The following is a 24,381-nucleotide window of genomic DNA, read 5'->3' on the forward strand; positions in this document are numbered from 1 at the left end:
TGTTTGGGTGATTGTTTGACCAACATGTCAACAATAAATGAGTTACGTTGCTAGATGAAGCATCGTGGGCCCTCCTCTTTATCATACGTGGCATTGGGGTGACTTTTATTAAGGCCGCAATTATACTGTGGACCGCGGTCCACAAAGCTTTGTAAACCATTGTTCAAAACGGTAGACACTATAGTGTATTATCGAATGAAACTGCAATTGAATTGAAATGAAATTGTAGTTGTGTTGAAATGAAACTGCAGTGTATACAAAATGAAACTGAATAACAATTTCACATATTTAAGTGTATATTGTCCAGCGAAACTGTAGTTATATCAAAATGATACTGTAATTGTGTTGAAATGAAACTATAGTACATATTTGATGTTTGGACCATAATGCATTGTGGACCGTGGTCCACATTTTATTTTTCCTTATTAAGGAGTTAAGGCCTGCTTAATTAGTAGGATGGTCCAACTAATCCTAATAATTTCAGTTAATTGTTTAATCTATTTAATTCGAGTAACACAAATTAATTGTGTGGATCATAACAAAAAATATATTTTTAATATATTAAAAGTACATTAGTAGTGTATTGAAGGTATATTATACAAAATAATATACTTTCAGAATATATATTTAGTACTCAAATAATGTATTTTTCCTGAATATAATGTACATTTTTAATATACTGAAAATACCCCTTATTTGTGTACTGAATATACTTTATTTAATAGCATGATCCACACAATAATGATTTTTTAAGTAATCAATTAGTAGTGTTTATTGTCTCAAGTACAATAAGATCGGTACAATAATATATCGATAGAAATCGTCATAGATGTCCAAAGTAGGCAGATTCTTTGTGCGCACCGGCATTTGGCTCTGGCTACTAACCCATTGAGTCACTGTGATTTACATTCTCCCACATGCTCTGTCGGGTCGGAGTGTAGGGGGCCCTTAGGGTTAGGGATTCAACCTTTTGGGGTAAGAAATCGTCATAGAATTGAAGTTCCTATTAAATATATATCATATAATAAAATATTAGTTAATTTAGTTATGAATTGGATATAATTCAATTGATTGGTTGATTCAATAAATTGTATTTTGTTCCGGCAAATGATTTTATCAAAATGAGAAATTTTGGTTTGAAATAAACTAAATCAATTGAACGATGATCCCTACTAATTAGATATTATTTTTAAAAAATTCAATAGTTTTCTAATTTTTTTTTTGAGATTTTTAGTTTTTTTTTTAATACTTAAAATTTTAAAAATATATTTAAATTTAGCTAAGTTTCAATTTATAAAATACAAAATGCGATTAGTAAATGACTATTTGTATATTCAAATAGTCATTAATGAATATATAAACGATAATGATAAAAAGGCATTAGTGGTTGTGCCGCGGCTAAGTTGGTAGGCACTAAACGGTGGGGTGAAGTTGTTCGAAATTGACCTTTTTTTAGTGTTTGGTAAATAGCTGTTAGCTTTTTGTTATTGGTCAATCTATTAACTAATTGTCTAATATGTTTGACTAGTTAATAGCGTTAACTGATTGTAGAAAGACGTTTGGTAAATTAGCTGTGAGCTGATTGTTGAATACATGCAAAATGACTTTATCAAAAAGTTAATAAAAAGCAGCTTTGAGCAGCTTTTTGAATTTTAGCATTTTAGATTAATAATATAAGCTGTTACAAAAGACTAATTAATCAAATACTTATATTGAATGTTTAACCAAGTCAAATATCTAATAGTGATTAAATAAGTCAAAATTATATGATAAACTAATTATGTTACTAAACATGACTATTTATAAATAAGTAGGTGATGTTCGCAAAACGTAAATATATCTATTGAGACCCACTAATATAATCATCAAACTAATCATCAAACATCCTTATCATATAATAAGGTAACAACAAATGATTAAATAATTTAAAAATACTATATCAAATTATATATTTTTATTTATATATCTAATACATACTTGAATAATGAAAAACCAAAATATGAAAATGTGATAGTTGTCACATTGTAAGGTCCACTTATTAGGTATAATCAAGAATATAATATATGGAAAAAAAAAAGTGGAAACTACAAACAAAAGGTACACAAATCGTCATGACATAAGAGTACTTATTTCTTTTTAATACACTAGTAAGATTCGATCCTGAGTTATTGTTATCAAACTTTACCGTTGTTACTAACTGAGCTATCCATGCGAGCTGTAGGTGAACTAACCATGATAAAGTAAGAATAAAAATTACACCCCGAAAGAGATAATCAACTAAGTGAAACATGATTTTTGTACCTAAAAATCATGAGTTTGATTTTTGTTAACACCTTTTAAGTACAATTTACCTCTCATATGTAGTTTGTAGACTAAAATATGATTCTTATATTTAAAAGTCGCGAGTTCAATTCTAATTCTTACCAACACCCACTTTTACAACACAACTCCTTAAAAAAATCCAACTGTTTGTTGGGTGATAAGGTGGAAAATCCCAAAAATAATAACCTTACAGAAAGATTATTATTATATAGAAAAAACAGAAAAACTAGAAAGGAAAAATGTGGATGATTTGGATAGTGGTTAGCACGAGTTTGAACAAATCGTTCTTTTCCTTAAAACCTTATTTGCTACCTCCCACAAGTGCTAGGAGCGTTGTAGCCTAGGTTTCTCAGGATAAAACGTGCTATGATTCAGTGTTTGAGCACCCAAACAAAGAATCCGGTGAACAAAGCAAGTATAGAACACACTTGGTAAAGAAAGGAGTAGAAGCAGAGTTTTAATTTGGAAGCTAAAAACGTACTTGGATTTCTTATTGTGTAAAAAACCTACTGCTCTACCCTCTTTTATATAGGGTTGAAGGAGTTGGGTAGCCTTCAATATGACATTTAAATTGCTATTAAAACCAATTGTGTAACACCCCAGAATTCAAAAAAAGGGTTGAAGGAGTTGGGTAGCCTTCAATATGACATTTGAATTGCTATTAAAACCAATTGTGTAACACCCCAAAATTCAAAAAATTAGGATTAAAGCAATATTAATTCCGTAACAAGAACGTTGGTGTACAGGGTTCAGCGCGCAAAAGAGAGCATCTATGCTTTACAATTCAATAGGTTTAACAAGAGCTCTTGTATAAATAGTGGGGCAAATCCACTTCCAAAATCAATGTGGGACAAAAGCTTCACTTTTTTCCTTTATTTTTCCAACTCAAATGGGTCTACTTTGAGAATCAATATCTCATTCACCCATTATCCGTTTTGAGCGTACAATATATCAATCTCTTCGTCTCACTACGAAGAATCCGAATCCACTTTGACTCGACTCAAATCGGAAGTGGATCCCATAGATAATTGTACTACAAAATAGTCACTTAACATGCCATTTTATGCCATTCTAAACTATTTTTACCAACACTGTTATAGGTTTTATATATTAATTAATTATTTGTACATTAATAATTTCGTAGTGAAAAGATTTGACATAGTATATTTCTCTAATGACATTTTAAAATACAAAATAATAATTCTATACAAATGATTTTATTTTATTTTTGTGGTTCAATTTTTTTTTTTTTTTTTTTTTTTTTTTTTTTTTTTTTGGGTGTAGTTGTGTATTTTTTTTAACAATAAAAAATAGTGCTCTTTATATAAATGTATTTTTCAATACTTGACGTAGAGTAACCAAATATATATATAATAATTATAAACCATACTTTGATATGTGGACTGAAATTTTCAACTATTTTTCTTTGTCCTCCAAATTAAATATTTATTGTCTGCCTCATTATAAAAATAAAAAAATTGATACATACATACTTTAATGCTCAATAAATAAATATATACTATTTTCCTTTGCCATCCTTGCTAATAAATAAATATATACGATTTTGGCAAATTATTGTATGGACCATGGTCCACACAATTTGTATGGACCATGAGTATATGGTACATTTTTAATACATTAAAGGTACATTATTTGTATACTGAAGGTACATTATTTGATAGTATATATAAAATAATGTACTTTTAGTACTAAAATAATGTACCTTCAAATAATATATTTTTAGTATACAAATAATGTACCTTAGCTTTAGCATATTAAAAATGTACTTTTTTTTTTTTATGGTCCATGCAATAATGATTATATTGTACTATTTTCGTCTACCATCCTCGCTAATATATTAGCTATAGCCCGATATCACGATTACTTAAAAGAAAGTGTAGAATCAAATCTCCGACTTTACAATTACATTAACATTATTATATTTATTAACGGTTTCAAATGATTGGGTTTAATTACTAAAATTTTAATTAGATCAATAATAAAAAGTCTTGTAATAAAGAGGAATGCAATACATAAGCAAAAATTTCTCATAAGTGAAAAAAAAAAAAAACAAATAAAGTTATTCTTGACAAAATTTTACTCTGAAAAGTTTTACATCGATGATCGTAATAATGTCGGATGCTAAAAATAATAAGAGACATACATTTTGTATTTTGACAAAATTGAAAGAATGAGTTCAGTTTTGTCAAATTACAAAATGTACTTACCTTTTACTATTTTTAGCATTCGATATTATTATGATCCAACATGGACTGATTGACCAAGTGTGACATAGGAGAAGAACACAGCTTGAGATAAGGCAAAAATGCACTGATTAACCAACCAGGAAGCAGCGAGCAATAATACTACTATTTTCTTATATATGTTCTGTATTTAGATACCCAGTTTATGATGATCTTAACAAAATCATCAGTCACATTTACTAAGTAATTTAAGATTATTTGAACTAAACGCCCTTTTAGTATAATATTTTTTGACCAAAAGAAATATGAACTAGACTAGACAAGACAACCGTTATCGGCCGGCATTGTTCAGTCCAAGTTGGACAGGAATTGAAGGAGGACGGGAATCTTTAATGCCGGAAACACGCGTTTGGTTCTTAGGGACGTGTTTGGCTTATCGCATTGGAATCCGCAGGTTTATATATATATATATATATATATATATATATATATATATATATATACTCAGGTTCCCGTGCATGCTTCCCGTGCGGTTATTAATGTGCGTGAGATTTGTACTCAATGTGCGTGAGTGTTGTATCTAATGTGCCTGAGATTTGTACTTGATGTGCGTGAATGTGTAAAATGCAGCAGAAAAGTGGAGACCTACAGGATAGTTTCTTCGCTAGCTTTATTCTCGGATGGGTTATCACAAATGGTGCTGGTATTGCTTCTTACCCAATTGACACAATGTCCGGAGAAGAATGATGATGACATCTGGTGAAGCCGTCAAGTACAAGAGCTCTCTTGATGCTTTTGCTCAGATTCTTAAGAATGAAGGTGCGAAAAGGGTGCTGGTGCAAACATTTTATCATGACTATATGAGTGCTTCTCTTTTTAGTAGCATAGCTCAGATTCTTAAGAATGAAGGTGCGAAAAGGGTGCTGGTGCAAACATTTTATCATGATTATATTGGTGCTTCTCTTTTCAGTAGCATAGTTATATGGTGATTTTCTGTTCTGCTTCTTTCTGAGTTCGTAATTCTGAACTACTCACGCACATTAAGCACAAATCTCACGCATATTAAGCACAACACTCAGGCACATTAAGTACAAAACTCACGCATATTAACATCACGCACATTAAGCACAATGCTCACGCACATTAAGTATAAACCTCACGCACATTAATCCACCGCACAACTACACGGAAAGCAACAAATGCACCTGATCCCTTCCCTATATATATATATATATATATATATATATATATATATATATTTCATATATTTGTTGATTGATAAGTAGAAGAAATAGTTGCGATAAATTTCTATTGCAGCCGTGCAATTCCTCAGTCTCTTGTCACGTATCATATTAAATTGGTTAGGAGTATTTTCCCCCAAACACTCAAATGAAACTAGGAAGTAAATATGGTGATCATTTAATAGATTTGAAATGAATAAGTAGTGAATGTGAGATTGGAGTATGTGTTTGTCAGGTAGCGTTGGACAATTATTGATATGATTTTGAATGTCTCTAGGGTATGTATGTATTTACTAGACAATGTCAAACAATTGTTAATATGATTTTAAATGTTTCTAAGGTATGCATTATATAATTTGTCAGGAGTGTAGTGAATTGTTGATACGATTTTGAATGTCTTGGGGGATTGCATCTCGAGAGATGAAGTTTTAGTTTGACTTGGTTATTGTTTCTTTGTTTTCCTTCATTGTTGACATCTAATATATCTAATATATATACTAAAAACATAAAAGTTATAGTTAATACCGAATGTGCAATTGCCAACCTCAATTATATAACATGTTTTCAATGGAATCGCTCGTGACATGTTTTGATAACAATTGCCAGATCAAGTGCTTGTCACTACGTCAAAATTATAGCTAGTATCGAAGATACATCTTTTACTTTATACTTGCATAACATTCAATGTTACGTTTTGATGGCAGAGTGCTAACTCGACCTTCCAAGCCTTTGCCCAATAGTACAAACAAAGATCTAAAATTTAAACAAAACTTTGAGGGGTGTTTGGTTCACGGAATGTTAGATTACCTTTGAATGTACTGTTAGATTTCTTAGAATGTTAGATTGTTGAGAATGTTAGATTACTGGGAATGTTAGATTCTTGTGTTTGGTAAAAGCTGGGTTATGTAATATAAACCTGTTTGGTTGATGAACGGTTGTTTATGTTATAATGGTTATTTTACCTTAATACCCTCATATTACAAATCAATTTGGTAGGATGAGTCCACCTAGTGAGAACTGCCCTCTAGATCATCTCCCCATAAGCTCGTAGGTGCATTTTGGTACGAGTCTTCCAGTATGTATAGTTGTCACCTGTTAATTCATGAGGTCTTCTATGTCGTTCCATTCTACAAAACTCAATGCATAGTAACCTAAAGAAGATTGACCAGAAAAGTAGAATTAAGAACAAAAACCGAGATCATGAGTTCAAGAAACACGAGTAAGCCAGATCGATTAGACTAATATTTTAAGTCTTCGGGCTCTGATAACAATTGAAAATGATCGTGGATCTTGAATGCAAGAGATAACCTAAAGGTTCCTACTAAATTTTAATTTAATTATTAAGCTGGACTAGCTCTAGTATCTACTCCAGACAGAATAAAGAAACTAATTATAAAAGCAATAAATAGAACCATGCACCAGGAAATGTTCACACAGTTCGGAGCCTCACTTCTACGTCTGCGGGGCCACTCACGTCAGCCCAATCCACTAGATGATCAACAAGGAGTACAAAAGAGGAGTACATTACACACTAAAGCATAAACTACACTACTCCAGCATCACCATGGATTTGACGTACAGGCTATCTTCATCACAACTTGAACCAGCTGAGAAACCTTCACCACTTGGATAAAATGATAGAATAACCAGAGGATTTTAGGAATGGAATGTAGAAATTAATCGTTTTATCTTCAAGTTAATAATAATCCCAATGTAGCAATTTATAAGAATAAACTGATAACTTCTTGGTCTAAAAATGTGCAACCTCCAACTCCTCAAATTAAGCAGCATCATCTGATTTAAAATACCATGAAAGTAGGGTCTTGACCAAAATAAATGTTTAATTTGAATAAGTAAACTGCTAACTGGAGCATGACCTTACCTTGATCCAGAATAAGAAGACTACTTTATTTTGACAACTAATTAAGCCAACATAATAGGGTCCGATGTGTAACATATTTTTTTTTTACACTTACAGTAACAGCTTATTGCTCCAAAACACTAAAATTCAAAAAGCTGCTCAAAGCAGTTTTTTCGATCAGCTTTTTGAGAAAGTCATTTTGTATGTAATCAGCTATCAACTAACAACTAATTTACCAAACACTTTTCTACAATCAGTTCATCCTATCAACTAGTCAAACCCACTAACCCAATCAGCTAACAGCTATCAGCTAACAACCATTTACCAAACACATATGTTTCACAGGGTGTCATGACACACCACAATTCACAATTGTACTCATAAATCATGTATGTGTCTATTCAAAGAATTGTTGCCTCCAAATTGCATGTACATGCAAGTTGGAATTGGAATACTGCAAATGAATGGTGTTGAAGGAGAGATAGAGTGTGATTTATCGCAAAAGCTACTCATCAAACTCATTTTCCTTAATTCAATTCACCTTTAACTAATTAAGATAGAGGCAAAGACCACCGCCCTAATGAAAGCCAATTTTAAGTCATATGTTTACCTTAATCTAACAATGAAAGAATATTAAGACTCAACTTTTCTAAATGATGGAAAAGAATATAATACCCTCATCATCATCTTATTCCATTGGATTTGTAAGGATTACACTCATCTAGACTTGACTTTAATTTGTGACGGTGAGAAATGAAGTTGCAAAAATTACGATCAAGAAAATGCTTGATTAAATTAGTATAGTATAAATTAAGTTTAATGGAATTCGAACTTAGTCAAGGGTTTTGACAATATATAAGATTCTTGTTGTTCGGACAAAAATATATATGAACTCATGGTTGCAGTAGGCGCTAAGCACTAGTGGGACAGTAGAGTAGCGTCTAGATGGCCTAAGCGGATAACGTGTGTAGGCGTATATCATATTACACACACACACATATATAATGAAAAGAAATTAACAAGGTCGAATTAACTTGACTGAATTCGACCGAGTTCACCGCCAACTCAACCAAGTTAGGCGCCTAGGCGGCCAACTAGCGGCCGTCCAGAGAAGAAATTACCATGGATTTAAGGACGCCTAACACCTAGGCAGTCGCCTTGGCCGATTTTTGCGACCATGTATGAAATAATGAACCTCACCTTATTCCTTTGGAATTTGACATTTGAACTTGGATTAGGTTTTTGATCCTATGATTCTTGCTGTTCATACAACTATACAAGAGTTTGAACCTTAGCGGCCTTATTCCATTTGAAATTTTAAGGACTACACTATTTAAGTCTAGCATCATGTTATTGAAACGTGGCACTGGACCACTGGTTGTTAAGTAAGTATAAAGACATAAAGTTGTGTATTTGATATTAGCTATAACTCTAAATTAGCGTAGTGATAAACGCTTGATTCGATCCTGATAATTTTTTTTTTCGAGGTGTAGGAGGCACCTTTAATTTAGGCCCGTATCATACTCATACTAATCTCCGTTCGCACCGGGTCATCCCAATTAAGGGACAACGTACTGATCAGATTGATTTTTTCATACGGGAGGGAGTTCAAACTCCCGCTATAACTCTAAATTAGCGTAGTGATAAACGCTTGATCCTGATAATTTTTTTTTTCGAGGTGTAGGAGGCACCTTTAATTTAGGCCCATATCATACTCATACTAATCTCCATTCGCACCGGGTCAGCCCAATTAAAGGACAATGTACTGGCCAGATTGATTTTTTCCTACGGGAGGGAGTTCAAACTCCCGACTTCTTTTAAGAGACAAGAGTGTACGTCCATTCACGCTAACTAAGTTGGTTGCTTGATATGACAATTGGTAATTAATTCAAATTCTATTGAATGCATGCTATGCAATTGAGGTTAGTAGGTGCTCCTGCCGGGCCAAGCATTTGATCTTGACATTTTGAGATGAGAAGGAATGACACACTTAATATAAATACATTTGTATACAATAAATTTACAATGTAATTAAGTAATAGTTACGTTGCTTAAGTTACGATTAATTTAGTGCTTTATTGGTAGTGATATGTCACATTGATAATATAGTATAATTTTTTTGGTCTTGTTTGGTAACATATATAGTTAGCTTATCAGCTAATTTTGACTTATTTGATCACTATTAGCTATTTGACTTGGTTAAACAATCAATATAATTGTTTGATTAATTAGCTTTTTGAAACAACTTATTGTTCCAAACTGCTAAAATTCAAAAGCTGCTCAAAGTAGTTTTTTCGATAAATTTTTTGAGAAAGTCATTTTGTATGCTATCAACTAATTACCAAACACTTTTCTACAATCAACTAATAATATCAACTAGTCAAACCACTAATCCAATTAGTTAACATCTATTTACCAAACATTCCCTTTGACTATGAAAGCTAGTAGTTACTACTTGAAGGTGTGTTTTGGATAATAATAGTCTTTTTTCTTAAGTTATAGAAAAATAGATAATTAAATTCTTAACTTATTGGTGTAGTGATTTTTAGTTCTCGAGTTTTTTTTCAAAGTTACACTTTCAGTCCTTAGGGTAAGGATCATGATTCTATGCTAGAGTTAAAGATGATATATTAAATCTTTGATGTTTGACATACAATAGGAAAGTACAATTTTTGTTAACAATGGGGATAAAAAACACTACTTAATTTGATGATGAAAACTCAAAGACTAAAGTGACTACACCAATAATCGATGACAATTAAATTGGATAAAAACCATTATAATTGAAGATTAATTTAGATCAAATTATTATAGTCGATGACTAAATTAGTATTAATAGAGGTAAAATTGTCAAACTATTATAACAAATGACTCAATTAGGTAAAATCATAAAATTCGATGACCTAATAATTAAACACAAAAATTGTTTAGGACTACTTTTTTTTTTTTTTTTTTTTTTTCTTTTTTTTTAAAGACCACTATAAACAAGAACTGAATTGAATATTAACTCCCTAATAATTAGAGTCGAAAATAGTGGTTAGTTAATAGGGAGAGCTGTATTTATATCTCCCCTCCACCTTGTCTATTTCTTTTTTGGAATGTTTTAATTTTAAATATTTTCAAGAAATTAGAAGTATGTTAGTGTCATGCTCGATTGCCCTTTTTGCAGGGCAATTAGGCATGTCTAAACTATTTTAGAAAATTAAGTTACACGTGTCGCTTTTTTCATAAACTCTATTTACTTTAAGTTAATTACTAGCGATTTTCAACTAAACCACCCTTGGCCAAGCTGTGTGAATTAGTTAATTCGAAAATAGTGGTAGATGTATTCATATATCTCCCCTTCACCATGCCCAAATTTAGGGATCAGGTGCGGAGAGGGGTTCCCGTGCGATTGTGTGAAGGAACACACCTTAAGCATTAAAATTTAAAATGACGCACTTTAAGTACATAAAATATGCACATTAAGCACATAAACAAAACACTTTAAGAACACAAGTCACACACCTTGAACACAACAAAGCACCTTAAGAACACAAACTACGCACCTAAAGTTTTAAAAATAGTTCACTTTAAGTTTCACACAACTGACACACCTTAAACACACAAATCACACACCTTAAACACAAAAATCACGCACCTTAAGCACAAAACTCACGCACTAAATTTCAACAACTTCTCACATTAAACACAAGCTCACGCTCCTTAAGCACAAAATTCACGCATCTTAAGTACAAAACTCACGCACCTTAAGTTTCAACAACTACTCACATTAAGTACACAACCCACGACCTTAAGTACAAAACTCACGCACCTTAAGCACAAGACTCACGCACCATAAGTACAAAACTCACGCACCTTAAGTACAAAACTCACGCATCTTAATCACTGTACAACCGCACGGCAACTTTTATATATATATATATATATATATATATATATATATATATATATATATATATATATATATATATATATATATCATTTAACTTTTAACTTCAAGTAACTAGGTTATACAACTCATTAGCCCTACTTCCACAAACCCCATTTAGCTTATGCTGATAAGTATCAATTCTTAACCAAACCACCCTTTCACAAGCTACAAAAGTTAATTAATACACATTATTTATTTAATCGAGCAATATTAGTCTCATCAAACACTTTTTCTATTTTTTTTTTTATTATATATACAAGCTATACAGTGTAAAGTGTCCTAGCATTTTCTTCAAGCATGGGGAATTAATTGCTTGGAAGACAAAATTGACCTTAGAAGGAGCATAGAATATACGTGTAACTCATATAGACAGCCCATTATATTATATGATTTTATTTGTTTGGATTCATTCATATATAGATGCCGTTGTATCGCCGAAATAGAGTCATATAGTAACACTTCGCATTTTTCAAATTTGTCGTTAACATTAAACTAGCTTCATTTTGTGCATGTGGCCATTGATATAACGTTTAGACGAGTGGAACTTTGAGGTGACTTGCCTGCTGGTCCAAACCCTAATATGTAGCCAGATTATTGTGTAGATCATAATAAAAAAAATACATTTTTAATATATTAAAATGATATTATTTGTATATTGAATGTATATTATATAAAATAATGTATCATTTCTGAATATAATGTATATTTTTAATATATTAAAATTACATTATTTATATACTAAATGTATATTATTTGATAGTATAATCACTCAGTTGTTTGGACCGTAATATGTATGCCAAGAAACAATATAATGAAATTATGGGTTGAAGTAGTTAAAAAATTGTCGTATCAATGCAAGTGCAATGCACCCGGTTGAGTGTATTTAATGTTAGCTTCACCTTGGTGTCATCTTTGGTTAAAACGTATCGGACATGATCGTTTTGATGTTAAAGCGAAGAGGGTAAAGAGATGGATTAGACCAATGAATATGTCAACCTTTGATGACCAAGCGAAAAGGTATGCAGCCGCTACTTAGATGTGTGCTCTAAGTGAAGATCGCTTTCTAGTCTGCATAGACAATAGATGATCGCAAGGAAACCATGTAAACTAACCGAGAAGGTGCACTATGGGTGAATATGTCAACCTTTGATTTATTCGAAGGCCCTAGGCCCCGCTGCTACATGAAGTGTGCTCTTGGTGAAGTCTAGATTGTGATCTTAGCCTACAAAAAAATAAACCACCTAAGTTGCACATAGTTGGTCAATTCAAATTGAATAGATGTGCTTATTAGGATTCCGCACACTAGAATTATATTTCTTATTGAGAATATTATCATTTATCATATTGAACCTCTTTGTATCGTTATAAATACATATATCTTCTGTACTTCAAGCATTATGAATTGATCAATAATAAAATTATTCTCAGGATATCAGTAGACCAAACGATCCATGGCTACAAACCCTACCAAGAAAAAAAAAAAAACAACCACCGCCGCCACTAACCACCAGTCGTCGACCGGTGACACCACATCCTCTTCTTACACAATCTTAGATATTGTCTATTCAACCACAACCCCCAATAAATACCCTACAAATAGCCCATCACTTTATCTCCATTAAACATACTTTCTCAAACTATTTGTTCTGGAAGACTCAACTTGTTCCCTTTCTCCACGGTCAAAGTCTCAGTGTTCCGTTGTAGCCGCGCTCCGGATGAGTGTTTCATTGAGTCTTCTTCTCGGACACGATATCTTAGTCTCCATAGTCGATTGTAATCTTTGCGCCATGGGGATCGCACTACGAGTGAGTATCTTACCAAAGCCAATTTTTAATTAGACTTCTTACATAAGTCGGCCGACCAATTAGTTTGGATGAACATATTCTCTATCTATTCAAAGGCCTCCACCTTGAGTACCGCACAATTGATTAATTGAACATGTGACAATTGATCAACTCAATGACTACCACTTTGTTCGTGACAAAGTAACACAAAATGAACTACAAGTAAACTACATATCTAGAATAATTGATCAACTGGCCTAGCAGACATCTTCACAAAGCCAACCACATCACGGTTAAATGATTTAATGGGACAAACTCAATGTTTTCTCTAGATAACCTTAAGCTTAAGGAGACGTATTAGGACGTACTCCGTATTTTAGGCACACTAGAGTTCCTTTTTCCTCTCCCTATATTATTGAGAATGTTATCATTTATCATTCACATATCCTGACTAAGACTCTTTGTATCATTATAAATATATATCTTTTGTACTTCAAACATTATATATTAATAAATAATAAGATTATTCTAGAGGAATATGTCAACCTTTGATTTCCTAGAGGACCTCCCGCCACTACCAAAATGTGTGCTATGGATAAAGTCTGCCTTGTGGCCCTAGTCGGTAGAAGATCACAAAGAGGTAAACTAGCTTAGGTTCCATAACTGACCAGTTCAAACTAAGAAGGTGTGTCATGGGTGAATATATATGCATGTCAACCTTTAATTTACGGGAAGGCTCCCAATTAAGGGTGGTTCTCATTAAGGATGGTTCACGTGCGAAGGGACTCATGGGTGAAAAAATGGGAGAGATCTAAGTAGTTGATCTAATCTAGATCAGAATGAATGTAAATTTTATTTTTTTTAAATGCTTATTGGATAAAGTCATACATACACTTAAGTTTCAAAGTGATGCACCTTAAATTTCAAAGAACTAAGTTCTAAGTTATGCATTGAATTATCATAATGTCACCGTATTTTTTTAATTTTTCCGTCATTCGATTGCTTTTGACTAAATCAATGATTGAGATTTTATCTTCTTTTTTTTTTTTTTTAGTTGAGAGCCCTTGGCATTTGATTTCTCATATATATATATATATATATATATATATATATATATATATTTATAAAAAAATTGTTTAATAAATAAGATATATAATGAGGAATACATATGCATTGGTAAAAGGGCAAATCAACGACGAAAAACAAAGAAAAAGACTCATTCACAATATGAACTCCTCTATCTACGACTTAATAATTTGAATACAACTTATTTCGTCCCCAAATTGTTTAATTCTCCTTACTAAAATTTTGTTTTCATTTTTTCTCCATACTACATTGATATTTACATTTCACCCCTTCCCTAGTGATTTTGTCATCAATCTGCAGAACAGAGGAATTGGCCCAAAAAAATTAGATGTGGGTTAACGTTGTCCGGAACCGCTACTCAAATGTAGTCCTTTTTGTATTTCTTGTCGATAAACAACTAAAATGAACTAAATTAGTTTAGGTTTTTCATAGCTGACCGACTCGAACCAATGAAACTAATAGACAATTTTTATGAGGATTTGAAATTGAACATTGTAATTATTAAGTCAACTGTCTCACCAACTTAAATGGAGTATGTTAACCTCGAAATTCAAATCTTATGTGTGAGATAGTAAGAGTTGGTAAAACTTTTACATCGAGTCTGCCTGAAATTTAATTTAAATATAATTATGTTATTAAAAATATATTTATACTAAAATTTTCTCACCAAATTAACAATAAAAAGAAAGGGGGAAATTAAAGAAACACTTCCCCTCTTTCTCGTGCACATCAAGCCTCACATGATTTTCTATCTTTTTACACATTTTTTTCAGTCAACCTTTCTTTTTCCAATTTATTAATTATTGTTTTTACTATATATTTTTTCTTTTGTACTTGTTTTCGATTCCTATCTAGGATTGGTGGGAATAAGTTGTTAAAACCTGTGTGTTATTCAAGGGCCCCACTCTTAAATTCTGTTCTATTTTTTTTTATATTTATTATTTTTGGGTACACACATTATATTATTATAAAATTAATTAATAAATAATACTAAATTTTCTGTTGTGGCTGACACACATTTTAGTATACGGAGTATCCGGTTGTCTAGACCATGTTATAGGCTCCAGACACAACGCCGCATAATGTGTTATGATTTGTCTCAACTTCACCCTCAAAAGGCAACATTTTAACAAAATCGTTTAAATAAATCACGATAATCCAACGATTTCTTAAATAAAAAGACTTGTAGACGTTAACATTAATAATCTGCAGGATCAGTATTGGTGACAACAAGAAACTTACCATATAAGGTGAAACTGTTATACTGCGATTATCTTGAGCTTGAAGGCTCGATCCTGAGTTTTCACGCTCAATTTATCATCTAAATATTAATCGAACTGCTTGTTTGCGCTGACTTGTCTCGACTTGTATGTATGTGTATGTACTGCAATTATGTACACGTACAATTTTTTAAAAATTAAAAATAAAAGTTTCATTTCATTTTTTTTTACTTCTAATTTTGCTATATTTATGTAGTATGATGAAAAGAGAGAAAGATTCTTCTCTTAGCTTATAATAAATTTAATTTCCCTAGAGTGATCTAAACCAATTTGGTCTACTTGGGATGAGAGAATCTTGGAAGGTATATATTCATATCCTTAGGCATTCCTAGTTAGAAAGTAGCCAATCGCGTAGAAAAAGTGTGCAAAACCCTGGGTAAAAACAGGGCTATCCGGCAAAAAAAAATAATAATAATAATAATGCTTTTAGATGAGTCAAATAAACTCCATCATTTATCGATATTGGGGATTGTTGGGCGTCAATTGAATTGGTCGAGTTCAGCCTTTACTCAATTTAATACGTGTTGATGTGCCTTATTATGAAATGGTGTGGTTAAATGTTTAATGTTCACCTATTTATCACTAATTGGTTTTAAGTAGGATATGCTAATCAGATAGTCAAATAACTCTGTAATTAAACGTAATTGACTTACAATCATCACATGATTGATGACCTATTAGAAAGTAAGCATAGTGCAGTGTTGAGATCCACCATTATGGTTCGAATACTTTGAGAACATAAAAATCATGTAAATCAACTCTAACGAACTTAGTCGAAGCGACATAGTTATAATTAGGTCTGGTACATCTATATTTTTTTAATTTTGACATTTTAGCGAATGGCCTCATGTGGTTGTTCGCGTTAGACGCTATCTAAATACATAAAGTCTAATAAACTTCAACGTAAGTTATAGTAGTGTTGTTGTCTTTCGTTTTTTTTTTTCTTTCATTAAATATTTTTTAATCTACGATACCAACAAAAACAGTAATGTACTAAGTTCAACGTAAGCATTTTTGTTTTATTTTGCCTTAAAAAAATATAATATTCTACCCTTATCTAAACGAATGACAAAAAAACATCATCAAAACGGTAGGCTAAGAATTATAAATCGTAGAGCAAACAAAATCATATATGACGTTTGGATCAATTCATTTCTAGATGGCTCTAGTCAATGTGAAATAACATTTTAAGAATAAAGGGGATGAATGAAAGGAATCGAACATCTAATTCTCTGTTCGTGGCTCACATGTAAAACCCTAGTAATCCTTGTCTTACAATACGTACCAAGTGGGAAAAGGGGAAAATTTTGTAAAACTTATAAATAAAGAAATATATATATATATATATATATATATATATATATATATATATATATATATATATATATATACTTGCGTTCAAATGAGGACAAGTATATTATAGAGGACTGTGAGGACAGATGTAGTGTGTGTCATTAGTTTCTATGTCGTGTGCATGGCCGAATGTAGTTGTGCGCCACAGTTTGTATGTCGCATGCATGCATTTGTTAATTAATAGACTCTGGGTTCGAAACCTGATGTTTACATGTATTCTTGTGTGCCATTATGTATTAAATTGTGTGCATGATATTAATTTGTTGTGTGCCCATTATTTGTCTTCACAGTCCTCTATATATTGTTGTCCTCATTTAACTCAACCCTATATATATATAATCGCGTTCAGGTGCGAACTGGCCCCCAGGAGAGAAGTGAGAACCATTAAGCGCCGTCCACGTATCCAGATATAAGGGATGAGAAACATTGATTTTTTTAAAAGAAAAAAAAAATGCAGTGACATTTTCGTAAATAATTGAACATCGACATGCAAGTAAAATGTATTACAAGTGCAAGTAGCAGTTTCATATAGTCCACCTCAGTGCATGTAAAATGTATTACAGGTGCAAGTAAAATTTACATTGAGCATAAAAACTTAGTGCACCTAATGTTATAACTAAGTGCACAGATAGTTATAAGTAGTTGCACCTTGGTGCATGAATGTTAACAAAGTAAAATTACATGTACGTACTTGTAAGTGAAAGTAGGTGCACTTGTAAGAGATTTTACCTATACTTTTTACTTGCAAAAGTGCACCAGCTACTTACACTTATAAAATCTGATATGATCGGTTTGATTTTTACAAATGCAAGGTTTGATATTGGTTCTTAATTTCCTCATGGGGTGTGTTCTCATAAGAATTAAGCTTCTCATGAGAATGTGTGGATCAATTTTATCCGTATATCTATAATGATTAATGTCATAAAATTAACAAGCATTTCTATAATTATGATTGTGCATTCAAAAATATTTGATAGTGCATTCGCGGATAACTGATAGTTTATTTTGAAACTCTTTTCCAAATGTACTGTCAAGAATTTTCTGATGCACAATCATAATTACAAAAATATCAATAATGTGTTTCTTTGCTTAATTTTAGCCTTTGATAAATTTAAATGGATGTGTGTGATTAGTAATCACGTTCTCACGAAAAGCCTGATTCTATCTAATAATTTTTTCCTGAGAACTTGTTGTCATATGATCCAATAGTTTATATATGTATGTATGTATAGTACTATTAAAATCTAGGTATGTAGAAAATCATATATTCTTCCAAAAATTAAAGAATTAAAGAATAAAAAAAATGGCATCATTCTTGGCAATGGCAATTAAGAATGTTGGAACCTCTTGGAGCAGCCTTAGTTGTTCAACTTGTTATTCTTAGTGCATATATCCTCTGTTGGCCGGCCGGCCTTTAGTTCTCAAGAAATGAATTTAGAAAGTGTATAAAGATTTTTTTTTTTTTTCAAAAAAAAATAAAGAATCTTTTGGAAATTTGGATAGGGTAATAAACAAATTATATACGACTTTGTACCGTATTATGAAACAATTTGAGGCCGAAATGACATTTACGCTCTCCATAAGGCCATAAGGGGTGTTGTTTTGTAACACTAACATCAATTATCAGGTAATCAAAATTTCGCAAAAATGACTATGTTTAGTAACATAGCTTATCAGTCAATTTAACTTGTTTGATCACTATTACTTGTTTAAATCAAACAACTAATATAAGTGTTTAGTTAATCAGTTTTTGGTAACAGCTTATCGTTTAAAGAAGGGGAGACTTTTGTTTAGAGAAGCATCTTATCTCATTAAAATATTCATTAGGATAATTAAGTAACATAATGAAACCGCCGCCTCTTTATTCCTTGACGCACAAGTAAACTTTCGCCTACGTTCTGTTTGTTGACTTTGGGATGAATCACTTATCACTGAATTATATATTTAAGCAAACTTAAATACTTAATTCAACTCTTACCTAAGATCATTGACTTATGCATGTGGCTGTCTGCTTTTTAAAAATATGTTTTTTCTTTTTAATTTTTAATTTTTAATTTTTGTTGTCTAATATTTCACGTTGTTGTGTTGTCAATAATATAATTTTTCGCTTATCGCACACATTAACCCATAATTTAAAATTAAAAAAAGGTAACATTTTTGTAATTATCGTAAATTTTATCATGCAATTTTAATTTTAACAATTATATTTTTCACTTTTTAACAATTAAATGTGCATTTCTTGATCATTTAAAAAAATGAATGAAAAATTTAAATTCTAAACCTAAATCGTAAATTATAAACCCTACGCAGTAAAAACTAAACCCCTGAATCAAAAATCTAAGTCATAAATTTTAAAATCCAAACCGTAAGTACATGCTCTGCACTTTCGCATTTTGCAAAGTGTAATTTTTAATACTAAACTTAGTTTGCACTTTGTAATACTTAACCGTGCACTTTGTAATAATTAAATGTGCATTTCTTGAGATTCCTGAGAAGTCTAAGTATAGTGTTAAAAGTCGCAAAGTAAAATTTGTAATAATATGACACCGCATTTAAAAAAAAAAAAAATTGATATGATCTGTTCAATTTTTTCACATGTAAATATGAGATTGGTTCTTAATTTTCTCGTAAGGACTTGTTCTCATTTGATCCAATACAATACAATATATATATATATATATATATATATATATATATATATATATATATATATATATATATATATATATATATATATATATATAGATGAATAGAAAGAATATCTATTAGGAGCTCCTTATACAAAGAGTAAAAAAAGAAAATAGTGTTATTGGGTGGTGGAAGCTAAAGGTCTAAGTTTAACATTTTGTGTGTCGTTGGAATTTGAAAAGTGATGTTAATTGCTGCACAAATATAAGAAATATAGTTACATTTTGACTATTAGTTATAATTTTTTTAACGTAATAATAAATGTTTTAAATTGCGTTGAAAATATGTTACGTTATACAGTTGAAGTTAATAGGTCCACGTAAGTGCAGTCCAGTGTATTGTGGAAGTGCTTATAATCCTGATATAATCTAATGTATATATCAAATATTAAAATTAAAGGTTAACTTGTGTTTGTCCTGGACTATGGGATACTTAGAAAAGATTATTTATTTATTGTTAAGCTTAGCAGCCATAAAATATTGGAGTTATCTTTCCTGGATAAACACTACATAAATTTCCACATATACAACTCTTTATTGCCAACGGAATTATATATATAATGGATTACTATAAAAATAAGGGAAAATTGTAAAATGTCCCTTTATAATATGCCAATTATTAATGTCATCTCTAAATTATGAGTGGTGTAAATTTTGCCCCTCAATTATCAAAACGGTGCACATATAGCTCCTCCCGTAACGGACATGTGGTTTCCCATTAGTGTACGACACCGTTAAGTTGGAGTAAATATGTAATTTAATTGTTTTTTCCCTCCCTCGATTTAAAGTACCAGCGATGGACAGTGGTGGGGAACCACAGGTCCGTTACAGGAGGGGCTATATGTGCACCATTTTGATAATTGAGGGGCAACATTTACATCACTCATAATTCAGGGGTGACATTGATAATTGACATATTATAGAGGGGCATTTTTTACAATTTTCCTTAAAAATAATTATCGGATCAAGCTCTTAATTATTATTACATCAGTAGCAGTTTGCGCCACATTTGAATTGCAAGATGATAAATTTGACCGTTCAAACCATCGCCTAGCACCTGTCAACTTCATTTGCATATCATAAACGCTTAGCATTGCACCAAAAGTTATAACTAATAGTAAAGACGATGTAACATTATTTACTTATACTTACATAACGGTCAGTACCAATTTGTTTCGATAATAAAATGTTGGGTTCAGTAACTTCAATTGCACATCATAAGCGCTTAGCACTACATTAAAAATTATAATTAGTAATAGAGACGTAACTTTATTTACTTATACTTACATAACAGTCAGTGTCATGTTTTGAAAACAGGATGTTGGGCTCAGCGTCTAAGCGTGCCTAACAATAATTTAAGTTTAATTATTGTATAGGTTTAGGCAATATATGCGTAGTATTCAAGCCAGTTCATGCGCGTTAAAATGACCTTTACGATAACTCATCGTATAATTTCAAAGATATTATCATAATGATGATGTTGATGCCGACATGATTACTTAATTTATTCTAGTGAGAGGCATTAACTCCTAACAACCAAATATTCATTTTCTACTCATATAAGCAATTGCACCGCAACATGGCCGGATTTTGAGCGTGCAAGATGGGCAATAGCACAATGTCTCAATTTTTAAAAGGCCTAATATTTACACCATTCATACTTATTTGAAATAAAAATCATATATTTTACAATAAGAACAGTAATTTTACATTCATCTAGTGTTACACCGTTCATACTTATTTGAAATAAAAATCATATATTTTACAGCATTTGTTTTAAGGATTGTGCTTATACTTTTGATAGTGCCTCATTTATTTATAGGAACGGGGCCATAAAAATAATATTATAGGTTAAGCCTTAAACATATAAGTCTTTTAAAAGGTTTAAGTTTGTCCTTTTTATTAAATATGTTAGGCCAAGATCGACCCAAACTAGACCAAGTCGTAAACCCGTTGATAGGGGCCTAGCTACCTAGACTATTTCTAGCCCTAGCTTCAAGTTTAATGTGGTAGTATATATTAACTTTCTCAGTTTAAGCCAGTCAGGTATAACCAACCTAAGTTGGTTATCTCATTGTAATCATTTATCAATTAGAATCAGAAAACATAATTCACCTAAAATGCACGATAACATCTGTGAAGTTTCTCATAAATCAAAGAATTTGTCTAAGTTATAACGTATAAGACACATGTGATGTGTTAGATATTTATCTTGTTTAATTATAATTTGTTGCATCTTTCACTAGTCAACAAGTTTGAATTACTTGACCATCCCATAGGTCTTAATCATAGATATGATTGTTACATATTAAAAGAATAATTAAGCAATTGATACATATCAATTAATTATGATACTCCATTGAATAACAAAAATGCCCCACATAATAAAAAGTTCAACCAAAATAAAAAATAAAAAATCTAAAGTGCATGTATTACACATATTATGCATCAATTCTTGTTGACTAGTCTTCATGATGGTTAAATGAAAGCTAAGTAAATTCAATGGCATGAACACAAAACATGTTGGCATGTTACTCTCGTGAGCATAAGTAGAACAATGTAATAAGATTCAAACACCAATAGGAGTTTGAATCTTCATTAAAGAAAAAGGAAAATGATATATGTACTCTAAGGGAGTAAAATTTCCGCCACATGTCTTGATTTTATTGGAGAAAGATGAAAAGAAATTAGTAATAAAAACGGTGACCCATATTGTTTTGAATAAATCAATGAGTGACATGTAAGCAGGGAGTAAAAAATGAAGTAGAATGTGAGAGTATATATAGTATTACTCATAAAGAATGGTTATCACAAAATTCATTATCTTAGAGAAAAACGAGAGATGTTAGATTATAGTTACATAATAAGTCTTATTGAGGATTGTATTGGTTTCCTTGGACTTAGGAGGGTGTTAGTCTTTTTTTTTTCTTTTTTTTTTTTTTTTCTCTCCTTTGAGCCACAAACCATAACTACATTAGGAATGCCTTGTGCGTTGGACTTTAGTATTTTGCTATGTGTACATAATTTAAATATTATTATTATTACGGAGTATTATTTAGTTTATTGTGTGATGAGAGAAACTTGCAACCATTACATACCCGAAGGTAAACATTGGGTTTCTATATCTACCTCGTGACCCTAGCCGACAAAGGATCCTAAAGAGGTAAATCGGACCTTACCCGACAAAAGACCACAAAGAGGTAAACCAACCTAGGTTCCTCATAGTTGACATGCTCAAACCAATGACGCCAATATAGCACTCCTGCAGGAGTCGAACTTGTAACTTTGTGCTTACTAAGTCAATAGTCTCACCAACTTGGCTAATATTGCCCCCAAAACAAAGCTTTATAAGCTAATAAAATTTTTATAAGATAATAAGTGATGGTACCTGCATCTAGTGGGCGAGGGGTAAATTTTGAAAATGTTCACCCACTGCGCACCAGAATTGGAGGTGAGTAGAGAAAATATAAAAGTGAATCAGATGATGAATGTAGCCATTCCCGACCCAATTTTATATATCCCTACCAAAAACTCTTCTTAATCAATTGGTCCAAATTTTAACACCCCAACCACCTTAAACCCTGGCCCAAGCCCCATCGCATAAAATGAAATGAATTAGGGGATAATAAGCCACTTTCTAACATTGAAGCTCAGATTTGTGTATCTTGTATGATGAAATAATGGACTTTTAGCCCATTTGTATTGGGCACCTTTTTGCTGGGCTGATAGTTTAAGGAGCATGAGTCAGCCCATTCACAAATTGAGTAAATTAAATTTGAGAAATTAGTAATAAAGTTGGGTCAAAGCTATTTGTTAAAAGGGTGACACCTTAGCCTGTAAAAAATTATGCAAGGCCCAAAATTTCAGATATGGGTAGATGTATCAAATAGACAAATTAACTCAAAGTTAATTAGGCCTGACCCTGACCCTAACCCTGACCTGACCTGTTTGGACTGACCCACCCCGCTAACTACCGCAAATTATGCCATGGAATCGTGTTCACCGAGAATGGTGAACACAAGGCAAAACGACGTCGTTTTTAGGTAAAAAAAAAAAAAAAAAAAAAATCGCGGATGTGGAGTTAACGGCGCGCGTTTGATCAAATTATGAATTTTCTGTTATGAGATTATGAATTTTATGAAAATTCATAATCTCATAACAGAAAATTCATAATCGCATAACAGAAAATTCATAATCTTACAACAGAAAATTCATAATCTCATAACAGAAAATTCATAATCTTATAACAGAAAATTCATAATCTCATGGTTCCAAAGTGAATGTGTAGGCATGGTTCCAAAGTGAATGTGCAGGCATGGATTTATAATTTATGAATGTCCGTGATTTCGGACGGGAATGTGTAGGCATGGTTCCAAAGTGAATGTGCAGGCATGAATTCATAATTTATGAATGTCCGAAATTATGAATGTAATGAAAATTCATAATCTCATAACAGAAAATTCATAATCGCATAACAGAAAATTCATAATCTCATAACTGAAAATTCATAATCTCATAACAGAAAATTCATAATCTTATAACAGAAAATTCATAATCTCATGGTTCCAAAGTGAATGTGTAGGCATGGTTCCAAAGTGAATGTGCAGGCATGGATTCATAATTTATGAA

General features: G+C 31.7%; 1 long non-coding RNA gene across 1 annotated transcript; it reads left to right on the plus strand.

The window, feature by feature from the left end:
• Positions 1-216: 216 nt before the first annotated feature.
• LOC109166372 lies at positions 217-22,420 on the plus strand. Its single transcript, XR_002051644.1, has 3 exons — positions 217-228; positions 16,711-16,716; positions 22,357-22,420. It is a non-coding gene; the product is annotated as an uncharacterized LOC109166372 (long non-coding RNA).
• Positions 22,421-24,381: the final 1,961 nt, after the last annotated feature.

This window comes from Ipomoea nil, unplaced genomic scaffold, assembly GCF_001879475.1.
Source record: "Ipomoea nil cultivar Tokyo-kokei standard unplaced genomic scaffold, Asagao_1.1 scaffold3087, whole genome shotgun sequence".
In the NCBI taxonomy this organism is placed as follows: Eukaryota; Viridiplantae; Streptophyta; class Magnoliopsida; order Solanales; family Convolvulaceae; genus Ipomoea; species Ipomoea nil.